Source organism: Hyperoodon ampullatus (assembly GCF_949752795.1).
Source record: "Hyperoodon ampullatus genome assembly, chromosome: 12".
Taxonomy (NCBI): domain Eukaryota; kingdom Metazoa; phylum Chordata; class Mammalia; order Artiodactyla; family Ziphiidae; genus Hyperoodon; species Hyperoodon ampullatus.
Genome location: NC_136925.1, coordinates 5,874,357 through 5,892,464, shown reverse-complemented (window position 1 = coordinate 5,892,464; position 18,108 = coordinate 5,874,357). Strand labels below are relative to the sequence as shown.

At 35.9% G+C, this 18,108-nt stretch overlaps 1 pseudogene across 1 annotated transcript in view; it reads right to left on the bottom strand.

Moving 5' to 3' along the window:
* Positions 1-18,108, bottom strand: part of LOC307061209 (NEDD4-binding protein 2-like 1) — an 89,182-nt pseudogene that overhangs the window by 13,440 nt on the left and 57,634 nt on the right. Inside the window, exon 4 of the transcript in view lies at positions 5,656-5,735. The product of the transcript in view is annotated as an NEDD4-binding protein 2-like 1 (transcript). The remainder of the gene's footprint in view (positions 1-5,655; positions 5,736-18,108) is intronic.

The window sequence follows — 18,108 nt, the reverse complement described above, 5'->3', positions numbered from 1 at the left end:
TAATATCCTATAAAAATATCCTCTTGGGTAGATCAGTGTTAGGATGACACATACCTCAAGGGGCCAACCATGAGATGCAATTGGACAAAAGCAGTCAGATGCAGGGAATCTAATAAAGAGTACTGGGTGAAGAGAAGGGGAGGACTGTAGATCGCACAGAGCAGCTGCTAGTTAGACAGCACAAGGGCCTCTTCAGGATGTGGTTTCTCAAGAAGATCCAGAAATCCAGGTTCTGAGAGTTTTTTAAGTATGGCATTAAACAATTTTTAATATTGGCAACTAAGTCTAATTTTATAAATTCATGTTAGTGGGAATATCCGTGGTTTCAGCGTGAAGCCGCGGGTTTGTTATAGGACTGAGGAACCATTTTTTTTAAATTCATGGTTCACTAGTCAGTTAGGATGGAAATCAAATATACTTGGCTTGCCCTTTTCTATCTAACAGAATTTTACCTAAATGACTTCATTAGCTTTTTAATTAACAAGAATGGATATACCATTTAATCAAGTAATTTGAAATATGCTTTGTACCTTATATTATGATCTGTTATTAAAGTTATAACTAGAAAGAGGGAGAAGTTTGAATGGGACAGTGAGCAGAGGAAGCAGGTTTGAAGATAAGTGAAAAAAGAAGAAAGAGAGAAGCAAGGAGAGAGTAAAAAGGCAGAGCAGACAAATGGTGCTGGAAAGAAACACATCCTGGAAGAGAGAAGCCATTCACACACTGGAAAAGCATATAGAGAGTAGTTAGAGGAATTCTGAATTGATAGCAGTTGAGAATTTCACTTTGCTATGTACCTCATTTATTCACTCCCCAATTAATTCAAGTTAATAGAGATATATTGACTCTCTTTGGATGCCAAACACAGTGTAGCTGAAACAGAGGCAGCAATGAAGAAAAGCAGGCCCACGAGCTCATGGAGTTTACATTTTCATGGGGAAACAGAAATGAGAAGATCAAGAAATTAATATCTAATCTGTCAACTCTTAGGAAATGTTATAGAAGGAAAATACCAGGGAAGGACAGGGAGAACTCATAGTTAAGAGATTACCTCTTTGGGTAGGTGGTCAAGGAAGGCCCCAATTTTAACAGAAATCTTAAGGATGTAAAGGAGTTGTCCATGAAGGTAACACTACATACTTTAAACCACCTCCACGAGGGCAGACATTGCATCTACTTTGTTCACCTCTGACCCCTCATCACTCAGCACACAATGATTACTCTGGGAGGAATGGCCAAAATAGCCTTACATGGTAGATATTAGTCTCTGGACAGCCATAGCAGGAGATACAGCACCTTCCCCCAAACCTGGAAGAGTTCAAGGTCATCATATTAGTCTGTTAGGCTACCATAGCCAAATACCTCAGACTGGGTGGCTTAAATAACAGAAATTTGTTTTCTCATGGTTCTGGAAGCTAAAAGTCCAAGATCAAGGTGCTGTCAGGGTTGGTTTCTAGTGAGATCTCTCTTTCTGGCACGTAGACAGTCACCTTCTCACTGTGCCCTCACATGGCCTTCCCTCTATGTGTATGCAGAGAGAGGTCTCCGGTGTCTCTTCTTCTTCTTATAAAGACATTGCTTCTATCAGATTAGGACCCTATTCTTATGACCTTATTCAACCTCAAATGAAGTTTTCCCTCCCTAAAAAACCTACTTCCAAATACAGTCTCATTGGGGGTTAGGGCTTCAATATATTGACATTGGGGGACTACAATTCAGTTCGTAATAGCCATTGTATCCAGGGAGTTTCATTAGTCTTCTTTAATCACAAGCAATAGGTACTGACCATGATTAATTTAGACAAAATGGAGTGTGCTGAGTGGGTATTAGGGACAAAGCTGCCTTTACTTGAGCCTGGAACTGCTGGCACCCAACTATAGTTGGGCAGTGAATAACCTGTATGATCATAATTCATGGCCTTATTCAAGAATCTTGGAGAATTGAAGGAAATGAAAAACCAGACTTTGGAAGGCCAAAAATCAGAGGATTTCCAGAGACTTCAAAAGCTGGAACTAATAGAGTCTCTTCAGTGTGCCATCTTGAATGACTCCAGTCATTTCAGTCTTTTTAGACCTCCCAACAAGATAAAAGTTTGGAGGAGCGAGTTTGATGGCTCTCAAGTCATGCTCATCTCTCTTTGTAAAGAGAGGTCAAGGAACTTGATAAACAGTCCTACTGAGTCTTTCTTCATTGGGTCTGGGATGGTGCCCAAAGATAAATCAAAGTGCTGTTACAAGAAACAGGAGGAATGGACTCTTGGCAGACAAAGTTGTGACAGCTGAAAATCCTCTTCCAGAAGAAAATGAGCCCTGGTTCCAGTGTGTGAGGATTGGAACTCAAACTCTGACTTGTTCACTGGCTCTGTGACTTTTGTCAAGTTACTTAACTGATCTGTGCCTCATATTCCTCATCTGTAGATGAAAGAAAATTCTAGAATTATCTCATAAAAATGTTGATTTAATTCATAAAAAAACTTAGAGCAGTGCCTGACAGTCTGTAAGTACTCAAAAAACATTAGCTAATATTATCTTATCTGAGACTTAATGTCCTTATTCATGATCTACTGTATATTCTGCTTTAGAAAGTAATTTTTAAATCATTTGATTACCTGTTTAATTATTATTAAACATAAATCATTCAATTTGATTTGGATTTAAGTTGACTGAATTTCTGTCTCTTTCTCTCTCTCTCTCTCTCTCTCTCTCACACACACACACACACACATGTGTGTGCATGTGCACATGCTCTGATGTAGGTCTCCTAAGTTTCTTCCTAAATATATTATTGGAAAATATGCTTATGAAATTGCTCTTCATGAAATTATAGTTGTGAATATTCAAACTCACTCAAAGGCCAGAGATCAAAGCATATGATAAATGCAGGATTTAATAGGCTATGAGGAGGAGGCCAGAGAGTGAAGGTGAGTGTTAGTAATGGTTGTGTAAAGTTATTTTTATTCAATATCAGGCAGAGGGAATAAATACAAAGTTAATGAAATATTTACATGACCCAAATCGGGAGGCACTGCAAATGTTGGAAAAGCCTAAGAACCACTAGCAATGTAGCCATAAAAAGGAAAAAAAACAAATGAAATTCAACTAAACAACAGTGGAATATTATGATGAAATGAAATTAAATTGAGACAGTAGACTCCTAAATTATAACACTTATTACAGTGCACTTTGCAAAATTTTTTACATAGTCAGCTCCACTGCTCAGCCAAAAGCACTATGAGACATTAACTCATTTAATTAAAAAATTATTGAGTATGGGCTATATACCAGATGCAGTGTTATTCAGGGAGATGCACCAATGAACAGGTCCACGTCCTAGCTAGTGATTGCTCAGATTCTATTTCACCCATCTTTGTACCCCCTAACACACAAACCTGGAGAATAGGAAAAGATAGGAAGCAGAGGACATTTTTCAAGTGATACCTAACTAAAAAAGGAATACTCATGGTCAAATGTATCTAAAAGGAAAACTAATAATAACACGTATTCATTCCAACCAGACCCTGCTTTCAGTCCTTGGGTTGCATTCTCATTTCATCCTCAAACAGATGCTGGCACCTTGCCTTGCACTCTAGTTAAGGAAGCTAAAGGTAAGTAACTCTTCCAAGAGTACCTAGATTGCTATAGTTAGCAGTGGTGCTGAGATTCAAACCAGGTATGTCTGATTTGGTACTTTTAAATCCTCATAGATCATTTTAATTTCTAGGAGGTAGGACACATCTAAGAGGAGCTTTATTTAAATCTGTGAATCTCATGCATTTTTACTGAGCACACAGAGGATTTTCATGCTTGAATTCTAGATTCTTTTAGTCAAAAAAACTGTAAAAAAATTTTCAACTGGCCATCAGCATTAGTGATTATTTCATTGTTAACATTTCTTATTAAGATTTGAGTTAGAATATATCAAACATGCTCACTGCTTCTTTATTCTGAGCTAAACTCCCCTTTGTGAAATATTTATATCCATTATCTCAGTTGATGCTTACAACAACTCTGTAAAGTAGGTAGTGGATAGGGAGGGAAATGCATTTCCTTATCCTTCTTCTTTACTGTTTGTAAACTGAGATTTAAGATTTATCCAAGGGCATATGAGGAAACTTTTTTTTTTTTTTTTTTGGAATCACCATCCCCACCCCAGCTTACCTGATACATTTTCCTAATCTTGTTTGAGCCAAAAATCACTCCTTCCAGAGAGGTTTGTTTTACCTTCTTGTGACTTGTTCATATCTATTTGTAAAAGACAAAGAACTACTTCAAAGATGCTGTAAGACTTTCCTAAAGGGTGTATATAAGAATTTGAAGCTAATTTCTGAAGTACTCCATAAATGCTGAAGAGAAAAAACAAGAATAGATCTCAGGAAAATAGTCTGAAATCAATGAGCAGAATTGCTCTAGAAATCAATATCACCAAAGGAGACATATGGCTGAAAACTGAGGACAAATTAGAATTGCACACACAGTACCCAAACAGGCAGTGATTCTCAAAGCTGTGTATAAAGAGACATTTGATCATACGTTAGGAAAGTAATAGGCTTTTTCTGCAAAGCTCTGGGGACACCGCATCTGATAATAGTGTCTGAGGTAATAGAACCCTACCAAGAGTGCAATAGACAGGCAAAAGAAAGGATTGGGGAGAAGAAATATTAATTTCCAAGTTAGGCTAAGGAGCTTAATGTGTGTAGGTTGGTGATGTAGTGTCAAAGAGACCCATGATTCTGAGCAATAATACCACTTCTCCAAAGGACAATAGATGTTATTTAGTCTAATTTATGTGGGCTCATAAAAACAAACCAGCTGACCACTGAAGACTTAAAGAAACTAAAGCCAGATCCGTGCCTCTAAAAAAAGTGTTCAAAATATTCAAAAACTGAAAGTGTATCTTAATTTTTAAATTAGCCTGGTGGCAAAGATTTTTGTTGATTCATTCTTTCAGTGAATTCTTATTGGATAATTGCTATGTGCTAGGCAATGTATTAGGGGCTGAGGTAGAAACATGAAGAAACTTTACCCTAAAGAGCTCATTTTTAATTCAAAATGCAATTGCAAACAAATGCTTTATTAAAAGGTGTTACGTGTCTTAAAATGCACTTATCTGTACTGTGATGAAAATAGGCGCTTAGAGGAAGGGCAAATTTGTTAATGGGGTGGGAAAAAAGAAATCACACTGTAAAACGTATTTCATGTTTTCTTTCATTTGGCTTTATAACATAAAGTTCCCATGTTATTCTACACTTTTCACGAACATTTTAATGGCTGCAAATCATGTCCTGGAGTGCAAGTGCTCACACCCCGCCAGCAGAAAGGGTATGGAATAGGCATCATACCAGGCTGGTGCTGACAGTAAGCCAGGCCACTTTATGTGTGAGGGCCTCCAGAATGTCAACCCCACCAGTGAGGAAAGTCACGCTTCCCATAGCCCAGATTTGAACGCTGCTCACCAAATCCATGCTTTGACTTCCATTGGAAGAAAATCAAGACTTGTCTCTACATCATGCACTAGGGGTGCCTGGTAGCTTCTGTAGCCTGGCTTTGGGCCAGTGACTCATCTGTACTAAAGCTGAAGCACGTACTCAGAGAGGAGGCATGGACATGGCAAGTGGGTGCCATCCACACTTCACCAGCACTAGTGGCATCATCCCACCATATCCTTCAGACCTGGAGGGGCAGGGTCTTCACTGTCTATAAGTCCTATGGGTTGCCATGATCCTTTCCACACTGATCCTAAAAAGGGGAGAGTAATTAACAAGTTAATACTATTAACAATATCAAATATCTCTTTCATTGTAATTCTAAGTAACACATATGGCAGGCCCTGTTCTATCTTGCAGGCACTACTTCATTTCAACCTTGGACTAACTTTAGGAGGGAAATGTGATTGTTTCCCATTTTATAGGGAAGGAAACTTAAGGTTTAAGAATAATTAAGATTTCTAGGAGAAGCTGCCCAAGATCACTCAGCAGGGCTGTGAGAGAGCCAATATGGGAATCCAGGAAGTCTAGATATGGAGCTTGCCTGCTTTACCATGGTGTTACCTGCACAATCAGGACTTCACGTGTTTAATTAATCCAGTGAGTGGTCAGATCACCACTAACAGAGTGTATACGATATTGGAGCCAAAAGTCCCCTTTCAGTACCAGTTCATTGAACCAACAACCTGTGCTCTTATTAAGACAGCTCTGACAAGGCCAACATAGCTTCAAAGGAGAAACGGACAGAAGAAATATTTGAAACAATAATGACTGAGAATTTTCTCAAACTAAAGTCAGTCACCGGACCACAGTTCCAGAGGGCTGAGAGAACACCAAGACGAATGCCAAAAAACTACACCTAGGAGTATGGTCTTCAAAGTACAGAAATTCAAAGATAAACTCCTGAAAGAAGCCGGGAAAAAACACTTGTGTGTAGAGGAATAAACATAAGATTACATTCAGCTTCTCCTCAGAAACTATTCAATCAAGAAGAGAGTGGAATAAAATATTTAAACTATTCAAAGGCTATAAGCATCTCTTACAACCAAGCTCCATGAAGCAAAGTGTAAACACCATATGTACTTATTGGTGTTTACACTTTTTTTTCTCTTTTACTTATTGAGAACTGTCAGTTCTCAATAAGTTCTCAGCAGACAAATAAAACTCTAAAAAGAACTAACTGGAAGTTTTAAAAAGAAAATATATTAGCTGAAGTAGGAAATTCAATAAATAAGCTTAATAATAGAATGGTGGTGACAGGGAAAAAATCATTGATTTTGAAGATAGAGCAATAGAAACTATCTAAGTCAAGGAATAATAGTTAAAATGCTTTAAAACATATCAAAGGCTTGAGACAAGTTCAGTAACAAAAGTCTTATCATTCATATTATTGAGATCTTAGAAGGAGAGGAGAAAAGATTGGTGTGGGAAAGAAATATTTAAGTAATATCTGAAAACTTCCCACATTTGTTAAAAGGTACTAATTTAGAGATTTCAGAAGTTCATTAAACCTAAATAGGATAAACTCAAAGAATGCCATGCCCAGACACATCACAATTAAACCATGGAAATCATAGGCAATGAAAAAATTTTAATTTATTACATGTAAAGGAAAACAGGATGTGACTGAGATAATTGTGACTTTCTTGCCACAGACAGTGGAGGCTAGAAGACCTTGGAACGGCATCTTTAAAATGTTGAAGGAATAGAAACAGGTAACCCAGAATTCTTTATCCATCAAAATGTTTTCCAGCAATGAAGGTGAAATAAATACATTATAGATGAAGTAAAACTAAGAATTTGTTTTCAGCAGAACTGCTCTAAAAAATACGTTAAAGGAAGTTCTTCAAGATGAAGGGAAATTATACCAAAGGTAAACTTTGAGCTTTAGGAATGAAAAAAGGACAAGCAATATAGTAAACACAAAGGAAAATATAAAGAAATATATTTAAAGAAATATATTTAAAATATAAAGAAAATATTTTCTTTCATTTTATTTAAAATATGTATTGTGGATGAAAGGAAAATTATACCACTTTGATGTAATTTTCTATGTGTATAGATGAATACATATAAAAACTATAACATGAGAGTAAAGGAAGCTGAAAACAAGAGTGTACTTTTTATAACCACAGTACTGTTACCAATCAGAGAAATTAACTTCCATAAAATGTTTTTATCTAACTTACAGTCCACGTTCTAATTTTCATAATGATATATTTTATACCACTTTCCCTAGAGTACAAGATCAGTTTAAGATCATATGTTGCATTTAGTCACATCTCTTTAATCTCCTGTAATCTGGAAGAATTTCTTATCTTTTCTTTGTATTTCATAACATTGAAGGTTTAAAGTATACAGTACAATTATTTTATAGAATGTGCTTTGATTTCGCTCTATAGCTTCATGATCGAGATTTAACATACACATTCCCAGCCGCTGGAATACTACCTAAATTATATTGTGACCTTTAGAGGATACACCATTTGAATGCACCTGTTGTCTGTCTGCTCTTTTTGGGTATGTTAAATTTGATCATCTAATCAGAGTGTCCTCTAACTTTTCCACTGAATAGTTATTATTTCTGTTTTGTAACTAATAAGCAATGTGTAGGAAGACCCTTTGAGATTATGCAGCTATTCTGATCTTCATCAGACTTTGTCCCTGTTTTTTTAATGTTCAAGTGATTTATTGTAAACAGGATTACCCTAGCACTCCACCATACTGGCTGGCCCCCTAGACTTAATACTCATTCATGATTCTTGAAACCTTTTGAATTATAATTTCAAAATAATAATTTTCCAACTCTGCCACTTCCTCTATATTTACCAATCAGCATTCTGTTGTAAAAAGAGACATTTATCTAAACTAACCAGCTAACTAGTTTCTACTGCAGACTCGTAGATTTCTATTTTACTTTTTAAAAAATCTGCTTATTTTCTGGCATAACAAAAAATTCTGGGGTCATCTTGGACCTTCCCCACCCCAGGCCTGGAATTAGCCATTTCTTCAGGAATATCTGGTTCCCAAGGATGGGATATGGTACTTATAAAACAACATTCAGGTGCTAGATACACTCTTTGCTATTAGGGCATCATTATTTCTAGGTCATTTCAGTGGACAGAGGTAAAATATATTTACAGGGATTTTGTTTTGCTTTGTTTCTCTAACCTGAGGTTATTCAGCCAAAACATTGTGTTCAATAGTTACTTGAATTAGTTCACCCCTCTACCCATACAATGTGGCTATGTTACTCATTTATAATAGAGTTGGATTTACTTGCCCCTGCTTGCATTCCATCTTAGAATTCCTTCTATCTTTTTAAATTTAATTTTGAATGTTTAGAATATGAACATGTTTCCCAAAGTAATCAAAAATGATACTCAGAAAAGTGTTACTCCCTCTGTTTTCTCTTTCTTTTCTCCTTAACCTAATAACATAGGTAACCAATCTTGCAGGGTTCTAATTATCCATTTTGTGCTATTTTTTACAAAAATAAGTAGATTCACTCTGTATGACAGACTCTAGGTCCATCCACAAGTAAAGAGAAAAACAAATACCATATGTTAACAAATACAGTATATACGGAATCTAAAATAAAAATGGTTTTGATGAATATAGGGGCAGGACAGGAATAAAGACACATAGAGAATGGACTTGAGGATATGGGGAGGGGGAAGGGTAAGCTGTGACAAAGCAAGAGAGTGGCATGGACATATATACACTACCAAATGTAAAATAGATAGCTAGTGCGAAGCAGCCGCATAGCACAGGGAGATCAGCTCGGTGCTTTGCGACCACTTAGAGGGGTGTGATAAAAAGGGTAGGAGGGAGATGCAAGAGGGAAGGGATATGGGGATATATGTACGCATGTAGTGATTCACTTTGTTATACAGCAGAAACTAACACAACACTGTAAAGCAATTATATTCCAATAAAGATGTTAAAAAACAAAAAAAGTAGATTCATGTATGTTATATTTCTCCTTCGTTTGTACACAAATGGAAAAATGCTATATATAAATGTGCACTTTACTTTTTTTAATATATTACATATTATAAAATATATAAAGAATAAACAATTTCCCTATATATTATGGTTATTACAATGTATTTTGTAAATCATTTCAATCAGTTTTTACTAAATTTTTTTCACAGTTGAACAGAACCTTTTGTTCATTCAACAATTCCACTATATTTGGACATTTAAGTGGTTTATAATATTTTGCAGTTACAAATAATGCTTTAATGAATAACCTTGAGCAAAGCCATTTTTGTTGGAGGTGTATCTTTAGAGTTAATTTCTAGAAAAGAGATTGATGAGTCAAAAGGCAAATGCATATATTGACTTTTAGACACTCCCTTTCATAGTGGTTGTACATTCTTTGAGCAATATATGAGTGAATATTTCATAGAGTGACCACAGCTTCACCAGCATTGCCAACAGGATATATTGTCAAGCTTTCAAATTTTGTTCAATATTTCACTTATCTTATAAGTAAAGATGAACATGTCTTCATGTATTTAAATATTTAAAGAATCTGTGTGTATGTGTGTGTGTGTATACTGTTTGTGTGTGTATGTCTATATATGATTTCCCATTTTCTTTAGGTTTTTTCCTCACGTTTATTAAAATTTCTTCATATACTGAGTATATTACTTTGTATCAGTGATGTATGCTGCAAATTTTCTCCCAGTTTGTCATTTGCCTTTTGATTTTCTTTCTGATGTGCATTTTTCCTATGCAAATTTTAACAAATCTATTTATTATGAATATTTATATGAATTTATATATATATATATATCATATGAACATAAATCTCTATAAAGTCTAAAATAATCTTATTTTATTGAATATTAATTTTTACATATATTTAGAAAGTTTCCCTACATTCATAAAGGAATTCATGAAGATTTTTTTTTTTAATACTTGGACAGTTTTATATTTCACAATTAGAACTCTGATTCATTTGGAGTTTCCTCTGTGTATGTTTTGAGAAAATAGTCTATTTTATTTTTCAAAATATCTATTAAACTATTCCAACACCATTTACTTAAAAGCCCATCTTTGCTGCAGTGATTTGAGATATTCCTTTATTATATGTACTTGAGTTTACATCTGAACTTTCTATCCTATTCCATACATCTATTTGTTTATTCATGGGCCAGCGACACAAACTCTAATCATAGAGGCTTTGTTGTATGTTTCACATAGTGTAAAAAACTACTTCCTCCTCATAACTATTCCTTTTCAGTGGCGTCCTAGCCATCTTTACATGTTTATTTTTCCCATTAACTCAACTAGCTCCAGAGAAAACTCTATGATTCTTTTATTTGTATTACATTGTTTATAAATTAACTTAGGGAGAATTTATATCTTGATGCTGTTGAAATGTTCTAAAGAGCTACTTTTGTTCAATTCTACTTTTGTGAAATGTCAGGGCATTTTATATCTCTCACATATGTTCAGGGGTTTTTTAAAATAAATTTATTTATTTTATTTTGGGCTGCGTTGGGTCTTTGTTGCTGCACATGGGCTTTCTTTAGCTGTGGTGAGTGGGGGCTACTCTTCGTTGAGGTGCGCTGGTTTCTCATTGCAGTGGCTTCTCTTGTTGCGGAGCACGAGCGCTAGGCGCAGGGGTTCCAGTGGTTGCAGCACACGGGCCAGTAGTTGTGGCTTGTGGGCTCTAGAGCGCAGGCTCAGTAATTGTGGCGCACGGGATTAGCTGCTCCATAGCATGTGCGATTCTCCAGGACAAGGGCTCGAACCCACGCCCGCTGCATTGGCAGGCGGATTCTTAACCACTGCGCCACCAGGGAAGCCCTGTTCAGGTGTTTTACGTTAAATGTATTTCTAAGTATTTTATCATATTTTTATTATCATAAAAGAGGCTTTCTCTTTTATTATATATTCTCAGATTTTATTTGGTTTTGATGACTTTGAGGAGTATTGGTTGGATGTTTTTAGGATGCTCCTCTATTAGAACGGGTTTAATGTTTTTCTCATATTTAGACTCGGATTGTTGGCTTTAGGGAGGAAGATTGAGAGATCAAGTATCTTTTTAATCTCTCCACACCATATCGTATCAACATGAATTACCATTGTAATTCATGATCTCCAGGCTGAGGTACTACAGGTCAGATTTTTCCACTGTCAGTTACTCTTGTGCCCCCTTTCTATAGAATTTTTTCCTCTTCCCATAGCATACTCTTTGAAAGACAATTATTTAAGAAGCGGGGATTTACACTCCCCCTCCTTGAGCATAGAGTGTCAACATAGATTATTTAGAATTCTTCTGCACATGAGACATGTCTATTTTCTCCCAGTTATTTATCTACTCAATAATAAGTATGGGATTAAGGATATTTGTATTATACCTTGGGTTATTCTTTTGTTCAATTATCTTTTGCTCAGATTGTTCCACCGCAGGGAGCTCTTTCAGCTGGCTCCTATGTACCTCTGACATACCCATTATTGTGGGTTTCTATTTTTTAGCATTCTGTACTTTCTGGCAGTACAAGATGCTCCAGGCCCATCTTATATTTTCTGGCTCCAGTCCCAGAATCATCCACTTTTCTAAGCCAATTTTCTGATTTTTTTTTCTTTTGGCAGAATAATGCTAGAAACCAGGATCTCTCCCTTAGAAACTAGGTGTGTTCATGGCTTTTGGGGTGTCATTGTTTCTTAGTCTGATTTGACAGACTAAGGAAATCTATAGGCGTGATTCAATTTTTTATTAAGATTTTTTTTAGAGCAGTTTAAGATTCACAGCAAAATTAAAAGGAAAGTACAGAGAGTTCCCATATAGCCCTCACCCCTACACATGCGCAGCCTTACCCATGATCAACAACCCTCACCAAAGTGGTATTACGTTTGATGAATGTATATTACAATTGACCAGCCTATATTGATACATGATAATCACCTAAAAACCATAGTTTACATTAGGATTCACTCTTGGTGTTGTACGTTCTATCAGTTTAGAAAAATGTATAATGACATGTATGCATGGCTATGGTATCACACAGCGTATCTTCCCTGCCCTAAAAACCCAGTGTTCTGCCTACTCATCCCTGCCCACACCCCGCCCCCTGGCAACCACTGACATTTTTACTGTCTCCACAGTTTTGTTTTCTCCAGAATGTCATATAGATGTTATCATACAGTATGTAGACTTTTCAGATTGACTCTTTTCACTTAGTAATATTTATTTAAGATTCTTCTATGTGTTTTCTTGACTTGATAGCTCATTTCGTAGTGTAGAATAATATTCCATTGTCTTAATGTACCACAGTTTATCTATCCACTCACCTACTGAGGACATCTCAGGTGTTTTTAAGTTTTGGCAATTATGAATAAAGCTGCTATAAATATCCTAGTGCAGGTTTTGAGTGGCCGTAAGTTTGCAATTCCTCTGGGTAAATACCAAGGTGTACAATTGCTGTTGTGTTGCATGGTAAGAGTATGATTAGTTGTGTAAGAAATGTCCAAACTCTTCCAAAATGTCTCTACCATTTCCCATTATCACCAGTGATGAATGAGAGTTCCTGTTATCTCACATCCTCGCCAGCACTTGGGGCTGTCTGTCTTCTGTTTAGGCCATTCTAATAGGTGTGTGGTGATATCCCATTGGTGTCTAATTTTGCATTTTTTCTGATGACATATGATGTGGAACATCTTTTTATATGTTATTTGTCATTTGTATGTCTTCTTTGTGAGGTGTCAAAGTCTTTGGCCCATCTTTTTGTTTTGTTTTGTTTTGTTTTTCTTGAGAGGTGAGAGGCATGAAGTTTATTTTTTAATTGAGTAATTCCACCATATAATTAAACAACAAATTCTAGAGGTTTGGCCCATCTTTTAATTGAGTTATTTATTTCCTTATTATTAAGTTTTAAGAGTTCTTTGTATATTTTGGACAACAGTCCTCTTTCAGATGTGTATTTTGCAAGTATTTTCTCCCAGTCTGTGGCTTGTGTTCTAATTCTATTGACATTGTCTTTTTCAGAGTGGAAATTTTTAATTTTAATAAAGTTCAACTTAACCAATTATTTCTTTCATAGATTGTGCTTTTGGTGTTATATCTAAAAAGGCATATCCAAGGTCATCTCATTTTTCTCCTATGTTATCTTTAAAAGTTTTTTTTTTAATTTTGTGTTTTACATTTAGATCTGTGATCCATCTTGAGTTAATATTTGTGAAGGGTGTAAGGTCTGTGTCTAGATTCATATTTTAGCATGTGGATGTCCAATTGCCTCAGCACCATTTGTTGAAAAGACTGTCTTAGTCCCATTGTTTTGCTTTTGCTCCTTTGTCAATCTGCAATTAAATTTTGAAAGAAAAATTTGATCTTAGGTCACTTTGTGTAAATAATACTCTGAGATAGTAAGGTATCCTATTTTAATTATTTTTCCACTTGTGAAAAAAAACCCTGGGTAAATCAGTATTTTCCTAATTTTATTCACCCCTCCTCCCCCAAAATGTAGAATGTAACTATGTAACTAATAAGATTCTGAAATTATCATCCATAACCATGCATTTTTATTATTTTTTTATTTTTATTTATTTATTATTTTTTTTTTTGTGGTATGTGGGCCTCTCACTGTCGTGGCCTCTCCCGTTGTGGAGCACAGGCTCCGGACGCGCAGGCCCAACGGCCACAGCCCACAGGCCCAGCCGCTCCGCGGCACGTGGGACCCTCCCAGACCGGGGCACGAACCCGCGCCCCCTGCATCGGCAGGCGGACTCCCAACCACTGCACCACCAGGGAAGCCCGACCATGCATTTTTAAATGGCTGGACTGATTAAATCATTCTTGCTGACACCACAATTTATCTAAAAGAAGTAATTCTCCTGAAATTGAACTTAGAAAATAAGTGAATACAAATACCAATCCACTTATAACTTTTCATTAATTACACTTTACAGAAGATTTTATTTGATGAAGTGTATGATAATAAAATGTTTGATAACACACATGATTTTAAAAAATCTTAAGCTATTTTGGACTCACAACAGATCTCTTTTAAAACTTTACTTTGTTTATATCTCTTTTCTCCTGGGACACCACTGAACCTCTAAAGCTGTAATTACAGCATATTTAACTGGTTAGATGTACTGCATATGAGTGTGATCTAAATAATTTCCTTAATTTTTATGTGGAACTAAACCAGAATTCTTGTGAAATTTGAAATATATCATTTGTATTTTTTTCTGTCATCTACTGGTCTTGTTACTCAATTTGACTGAAGATTGAAGAAAAGTCCCCAATCTATACATTTTAGACAATTGTCTTGGAAGGAAACCAGTTTCTTAAAAACGGGTTTCATAGTAGGAGATAAATATCAATAAATCTCTTTTTTTTTCTTCTTAATATGAACTGGGACAAATTTTACTATTGTTTTTGCAAACAAGAAATAATAATATTTCCGAAATAAAAAGGCACATCTTCCTGTTAACCTCTCTGGACAGGTACATTACTATATAGTAATCTACATTAGCAGGCTCAAGGTATGGAAGAATATGAATCCTTGGAAACACTTCATTCCGTGAAGATGTTCAGCATTTGGGTTCCTAATTTACCAGCATCCCTGAAGTGTAAAGGACAGCACAAAAAGGACCCTAGGAGATTTTTAAAACAAAGAAAACTTTTAGCCTGACCCTATTTCATAGTCTTTGGGGAAACCTGGAATGGAGAAGAATCAGTGACAAAGTCAGAGCAAGGAAAAGTTGGATATGGTAAATTACAGACACTGACACCACTGAAAACGAGTCCCCCTAAAACTGAGTTCCTCTGCTGAGTTTACGATTAACCTCACTATCCAAAACTTTATTCCCTTTCTTTTCCTGAACCTGTCCCCACCAAGATTGAGAGGTATCAAAGGAAAGAGGGGATTGAAACCATATACCAGCCCCTGTGTCCCTGTCCTTTGAAGTAAAAGGCTTTTGCTGTAGTCTCCCAGGCGTCCCTTGAGTCTCAAAAGGCTGACTCAACAGTTAATGATTAGGAAACCTGAAGATGTAGAAACAAAGAACAGCTGTTGGGCTGGGAAACTGGTAACAATTTAGACTATAAATCCACCACATAGCAGAATCACCAAACTCACAGTTCAATGAAAGAGATAGATAAAGGCCTGGCACACATTCCGAAGTTATTTTTACAGGAAGCAGTCCCCACCAGATGAAAACTGCTGACCGCAAGAGCATAGACCCTAGACTGGTTGAAAGCAGAATGTTGATGATGCTTGAAATTTCATGTTGATGCCAACCAATCCAAGAATTGTGCACGAGCCAATCATGCACCCTGCAGCCCTCTCCCTCACATTGCCTATAAAACCCCTTCCCTGAAAGTCATCTGGGTGTTTGGGTCTTTTGAGCATGAGCTACCCATTCTCCTTGCTTGGCAACTTGCTATAAATGCTGCACTTTCCTTCACCACAACCCCGTATCAGTAGATTGGCTTCACTGCATGCAGGTGACTGGACACAAGTTTGGTTTGGTAATGCCAACACCAAAATTTTCCCCTCCAATGGAGATGTATTTTCTTGGTTCTTCATCTTGCTTCATACTTCCATCTTCCTCCCTAAAAACCAACAAAAACCACCGCTGTCTTTTGTCCCTGATATCTATCTTTTTCGTCTTCCTGTCTCTAAGAAATGAAGGAAAAATGGAAGTGACATCTCATTTTCCAGCAGAAGTAGACAATCCTTCCAGACTGCTGCTTTGAAACAGAAAGCCCCTCAGATGTTATCTCTGCTTTCTAAGTGGCATTTGGAAAATGAAACAGAAGGTATGAATTGAGGTATTTTCAGACTCTCCTTAATGTGTTCACGTTCACAAAGGATTCTGACTCACCTGGATCCAGTGAGCATGTTTTTCTTGATTCAGGAGATCTGTAGCCACACTTATTAAAAAGTTTCCCCATTATCCTTGCCAAGTAGTTTTTCTCCTCTGCTCTCAGTTTAGGGACATGGAATTTCTTGTCCCCAGAGACTATGTTTTAGGGACATCAAACATTTCCCTTTGTTTCTTACAATTACCCCTTTAAAGAAGTGTCTTCAGCACAGCAAAAGCAGTCTTCTGGTTATGGTATTAAAGAAGGTTTACCTTTGGTATGTGTAGATCTGTGATTACAAACAATGACTAATAAGAAAATTAAACACAGAATTCCCTGAGTGGATATCACATGTATTTACTTCCTACCAATAATATGCATAGTGATCTAGTCAGCTGTCACAGACCTCCATTTTTTTCCTTCTAACCCCAAAGCCATTTCAAGTTGTCTATACTCTCTAGAAATTTCTTCTCCCTTTCTCCTATTCTTTTTTCTCTTCCCCTTTATTATCCTGTTTCAGAGGAAGCAAGATCATATCTGGCCTATTTCCCAAGTGTCACCTTCCTGATACTAAGCCAAATTTCCTTATTGTCTTGTTCAGGAGGATGTGAAATGTATAGAATGAATTAAAGTTTTGCCAAAAGCATATATATTATGTAAAATATCATATTTGTTAGCAGAAGATTCTGAGATTATATATAACTTTTTTTAAATATAAAAATATTTTAAAATATAACTTTTAGATTATAAATAATGCAAACAAAATTAAAATATATAGAGCTGATGAGAAAAAGGAGTAGAATTAATTATATTGCCCAAGTACTAACCAAAAGTTAGTTGCATTGGGCAAAATATAATTCAAAGGAAAAGCTATTTACAGAAACTCACAGACATATATTGATAAAAAAGAAATGTGTGATATGAAATATGCACTATATATTTTTTAGACCACAAAGGAAACCTTCACATTTTTTTGAAAAGCAATATCATAGGTCCCATGTTCACTGACTAGAATTCATTGAAGTTAGAACTCAAAACAAAATGTTGATTAAAATATAATATTTGGAAGCTAAAAATTCAATTTAAAATAATATATAACCTAAGGTGGATATCAGAAAGAAATATAAAAATATGTAGGCCTGAAATAAAAATACAATATATCAAATCTCGAGTATAACAAAATTATATACGGAAAAAATTAAATACTAAATGCTTTCAATGAACAAAGTTTTAAATTATAGGAATTAGACCTATAATCAGCAATAAATTTTATCCATATCATCACAGTTAGGAAATAATTATGATTTAAATTAGTTATTAAAGTATAAATAAATAAAAACAAGTTAGTTTACTCTCCCCCTGCAATTTTTCAGTGGGTTGAAAAATTTATTACTATAAAACTCCTGGCAAGTCTGATTAAGAAGAATCAAGGCATTTGACTTTATCGAACCTACATTCTAAGGGAAGTAATAAAGTACGCATGTAGCAAGCAAGTCCTTGGTTTACCTGTACTCCCCCTCACTCTAACTGTAGCCAGTGCCCTTAGAGGAACACAGGGAGAATAGAAGAGCAAAGCAATTGTCTTTGTTTCTTATCAGTTTAGTCTGAAGTTTATTGGACATTATTTTACAGCAAGTAATTCTGTTGAAAGATGATTGCATCTTTAATTCTTTCTACCTATATTTCAGAAGGCAGGGCTGGCACTCAGAGCTATGACACATTAAATCACTACTAACCCTGCAGTTCTTTACTGGAATAGCTAATCTCTAGAAAGTGCCCATATCATTCCACTCCC